Source organism: Panulirus ornatus, chromosome 35 (assembly GCF_036320965.1).
Source record: "Panulirus ornatus isolate Po-2019 chromosome 35, ASM3632096v1, whole genome shotgun sequence".
NCBI classification, from domain to species: Eukaryota; Metazoa; Arthropoda; class Malacostraca; order Decapoda; family Palinuridae; genus Panulirus; species Panulirus ornatus.
Window position 1 is genome coordinate 21,218,533 of NC_092258.1, and position 6,000 is coordinate 21,224,532.

Sequence of the window (6,000 nt, forward strand, 5' to 3'; positions counted from 1 at the left end):
GGTTGTATCCACCTACATCGTGACATCCATACATACTACCTGGTTGTATCCACCTATATTGTGAGAGCCATACATACTACCTCGTTGTATCCTCCTACATTGTCAGAGCCATACATACTACGTTGTTGTATCCACCTATATTGCGAGACCTATACAAACTACCTGGTTGTACCACCTACATATTGAAAGCAATAGATATTACGTGGTTGTATCCACGTACATTCTGAGAGCCATACATACTACCTGGTTGTATCGACCTACATTGTGAGAGCCATACATACTACCAGGTTGCATGCATCTACATCATGAGAGCCATACATACTACGTAATTGTACCCACCTACATTGCGAGAGCCATACATACTCCATAGTTATATCCACCAACATTGTGAGAGCAATAAATATTACGTAGTTGTATCCACCTATATTGCGAGAGCTATACATACTACCTGGCTGTATCCACGTACATTGTGATAGCCATACATACTACCTGGTTATATCCACCTACATTGTGAGAGTCATACATACTACCTGGTTGTATCGACCTACATTATCAGGGGCATACATAAAACCTGGTTCTATCCATGTACTTTATGTGAGCCATCCATACTACCTGCTTGCATGCACCTACATTGTAAGAGCCATACATACTACTCGGTTGTATTCACCTACATTTTGAGAGCTACATATGCTACCTGGTTGTTTCCACCTACACTTTGAGAGCCATACATACTACCTGGTTATATCCACCTACATTATGAGAGCCATGCTACCACCTGGCTGTAACCACATACATTCTTCCTACATTATGAGAGCCATACATACTACTTAGTTGTATCAACCTACATTGTGAGAGTGATATATACTACCTGATTGTATCAACCTACATAATGAGAGCCATATATACTACCTGGCTCTATCCACTTACATTATGTGAGCCATACATACTACCTGATTATATCCAAATACAATGTGAGACCCATGTATACTACTTGTTTGTATCCACCTACATTGTGAGGGCCATACATACTACCTGGATGTATCGACCTACATCATGAGAGCCATATATACTACCTGCTTCAATCTACCTACATTATGAGAGCCATACATTATACATGGTTGTATCCATCTACATTGTGAGAGGCATCCATGCTACTTAACTGTATCCACCTACAATATGAGAGCATTACATACTACCTGCTTGTATCTACCTACATTGTAAGAGCCATACATACATCCTGGTTCTACCACTTACATTGTGAGAGCCATATATACAACCTGGTTATGTCCACCAAAATTTTGAGAGCCATACATACTACCTGCTTGTATCCACCTACATTGTGAGATCCATACATACTACAAGATTTCATCCACCTACATTGTGAGAGCCATGCACACTAACTGGTTGTATCCACCTACATTGTGAGAGCCATGCATACTACATAGTTGTATCCACTTACACTGTAAGACCTATACATACTACCTGGTTTTATCCACCTACATTGTGAGAGACATAAATACTACGTGGTTGTGTCCACCTACATTATGAGAGCCATAAATACTACCTAGTTGTATCCAATTACATTGTGAGAGCTATACATAATACGAGGTTGTAGGCAACCTACATCATGAGAGCCATACATACTACCTGATTGTACCCACCTAGACTGTAATAGCCATATATGTTACATGGTTGTATATACTCACAGTGTGAGAGCCATAAATATTACATGGTTGTATCCACCTACACTGTAATAGCCATACACACTACAAGGTTGTATCTCCTTAAAGTGTGAGAGCCATAACTACTACATGGTTGTATCAAACTACATTCTGAGAGCCATACATACAACCTAGTTGTATCGACCTACATTGTGAGAGCCAGACATACTAGTTGGTTGTATCCACCTACACTTTAAGAGCCATACATACTACTGGGTTGTATCGACCTACATTGTGAGAGCCATACATGCTACCTGGTTCTATCCATCTACATTATGAGAGCCATACATACTACCTGGTTGCATCCACCTACATTGTGAGAGCCATACATACTACCGAGTTGTATCCTCCTACATTTTGAGAGCCAAACATACTGGTTGTATCCTCCTACATTATGAGAGCCATACATACTTCCAGGTGGTATCCAACTACATTATTAGAGCAATACATACTACCTGGTTGCATCCACCTACATTATGAGAGCCATTTATTCTACCTGTTTGTATCCACCTACATTTTGAGAATCATACACACTACCTATCTGTATCCACCTACATCATGAGAGCCATAAATCCTACCTGCTTGTATCTACCTACATTATGAGAGCTATACATACTACATGGTTGCATCCACCTACATTATGAGACCTATACATAATTACCTGGTTGTATCCACCTACATTTTGAAAGCCATGAATACTATGTGGTTGTATCCACCTACATTATGAGAGCCATACATACTACCTTGTTGTATCCACCTACATTGTGAGAGCCATACATACCACGAGGTTGTATGCACCTACAACATGAAAGCCATGCATACAATACTACCTGATTGCACCCACCTACATTGTGAGAGCCATACATACTACATGGTTGTATCCACTTACCGCGTGAGAGCCATAAATATTACGTGTTTGTATCCACCTACGTTGTGAGAGCCATACATACTACCTGGTTATTTCGACCTACACTGTGAGAGCCATACATACTACCTGGTTCTATCCACCTACATTGTAAGAGTCATACATACTACCTGGTTGTATCGACCTACATTGTGAAAGCCATGCATACTACCTGGTAGTATTCACCTACATTATGAGAGCCATACATACTACATGGTTGTATCCACCTACATTGTGAGAGCCATACATGCTAACTGATTATATCCACCTACAATGTGAGAGCCATACATACTACGTGTTTGTATCCAACTACATTTTGAGAGCTAAACATACTACGTGGTTGTATCCACCTACATTGTAAGAGCAATAAATTCTGCTTAGTTGTATACACCTATATTGTTAGGCCCACACATATCTCCTGGTTGTATCCCTTTACAATTTGAGAGTTCTACATGCAACCAGCTTATGTCCACCTACATTGTGAGAGCCATACATACTATAGGGTTCTATCCATCTACATTGTGCTACATTGTGAGAGCTATACATACTACGTGGTTGTATCCACCTACATTGTGAGGGCTATACATACATCCTGGTTGTTTCCACTTACAATGTGAGAGCCATACATACTATGCGATTCTATCCACCTGCATTTTGAGAGCCATACATACTACGCGGTTGCATCCACCTACTTTGTGAGAGCCATACATTCTTCTTGGTTGTATCCACCTACATTTTGAGAGCCACACATACTACCTCGATTTATCCACCTACATTATGAGAGCCATACATATTACCTGGTTGTATCCACCTACAATGTGAGAGATATACATACTACTTGGTTGTATCTACCTACATTATGAGAGCCATACATACTACCTGGTTGTATCCACCTACATTGTGAGAGCCATACCTACTATCTGGTTGTATCTATCTACATTGTGAGAGCCATACAACTGTCGGGTTGTATCCACCTATATTATGAGAGATATACATACTACCAGGTTTTATCCACCTACATTGTGAGAACCATCATACTACGTGGTTGTATCCACCTATATTGTGAGAGGCATACATACTACCTGCTTGTATCCACCTACATTATGAGAGCCATACATAGTACCTGGTTGTGTCCACCCACATTGTGAGAACCATACATACTACTTGGTTGTATCCACTTACATTGTGAGAGCCATACATTCTCTTTAACTGTATCCACCTTCAATATGAAAGCCATACGTACTACCTGGTTGTATCTACCTACATTGTAAAAGCCATACATACTACCTGGTTATATCCACCTACATTGTGAGTGCCATACATACTACGTGGAAGAGTCCACCTTCATTATGAGAGCCATACATACACTCTACTGTATCCACCTACATTATGAGAGCCATACATCCTACCTCCTTGTATCCACCTACATTGTAAGAGCTAAACATACAACCTAGTTATATCCAACTACATTGTGAGAACCATGCATACTACCTGGTTGTATCCAACAAAATTTTGAGAGTCATACATACTATCTGTTTGTATCCACCTACATTGTGAGAGCCATACACACTACATGGTTGTATCCGCCTACATTGTGTGACCAATACATACTTCCTGGTTCTATCCACGTACAATGTGAAAACCATACATACTACCTGATTGTATCCACGTACATCATGAAAGCCATACATACTACCTGATTGTAACCACCTACACTGTGAGAGCCATATATACTACATGGTTGTATCCACCTACATTTTGAGAGCCATACATACCACCTTCTTGTATCCACCAACATTATGAGTCATGCATACTACATGTTTGTATCCACCTACATTGTGAGAGCTATACATACTATCTGGTTATATCCACATACATTGTGAGAGCCATAAATACTACGTAGTTGCTTACACCTATATTGTGAGAGCCATACATGCTACCTTGTTGTATCCACCTACATTGTGAGAGTCATAAATGCTACTTGGTTGTACCCAATTACATTGTGAGAGCCATACATGCTACTGGTTGTATCCACTACAGTAGAGAGCCATAAATACTACGTGGTTGTATCCACCTACATTGTGAGAGCTATACATACTACCTGCTTGTATCCACCTACATTGTGAGAGCTATACATACTACCTAGTTGTATCCAACTACATTGTGAGAGCTATATATACTACCTGGCTGTATCCACCTACATTGTGAGAGCCATAAATACTACGTGGTTGTATAAACCTACATTGTGAGAGCTATACATACTACGTGGTCGTATCCACTAACTTGTAAGAGCCATAAATACGACGTGTTTGTATCCACCTACATTTTGAGAGCCATGCATAATACTTGGTCGTGTTGACCTACATTGTGAGATCCATACATACTATCTGGATGTATCCACCTAAATCATAAGAGCCATACATACTACTCAGTTGTATTCGCCTAAACTGTGAGAACCATACATGCTACCTGGTTCTCTCCACCTACATTGTGAGTCATACATATTATATGTTTGTATCCACCTACATTGTAAATGCTATACATCTTATCTGGTTGTATCCACCTACTTTCAGAGAGCCATAAATTCTCCGTGGTTGTATGCACCTATGTTGTGAGAGCCGTACATGCTACCTGGTTGTATCCACCTACATTGTGAGAGCTATACATACTATCTGGTTGTGTCCACCAACATTGCAAAAACCATGCATATTACGTGATTGTATCCACTTACATTGTGAGTGCCATACATACTACATTGTTGGATCCACCTACATTGTGAGAACCATACATACATCCTGGTTATGTCCACCTACATTGTGAGCGCCATACATACTATGTGGTTGTATCCACTTACATTGTGAGAGCCATACATGCTACGTGGTTATATCCACCTTCATTGAGAGATCCACACATACTACTTGGTTGTATCCAACCACATTTTGAGAGCCACACATACTACCTGGTTGTATCCACCTACATTATGAGACCCATACGTACTACCTGGTTGTATCCACATACACTGTCAGAGCTATACATACTATCTGGGTGTATCTACCTACATTATGAGAGCCATACATACTACCTGGTTGTATCCACCTACATTGTGACAGCCTTACCTACTACCTGGTTATATCCACTTACATTTTGAGAGCCAAACATGCTATCTGTTTGAGTCCAATTAAACTGTGGGAACTATACATACAACCTGGTTGTATCCACTTTCATTGTGAGAGCCATATATACAACCTTGTTGTATCCAACAAAAGTTTGAGAGCCATACATACTATCTGGTTGTATCCACCTGTATTGTAAGAGCCATACATATTACCTGGTTGTATAAACTTACATTGTGAGAGCCACACATACTACATGGTT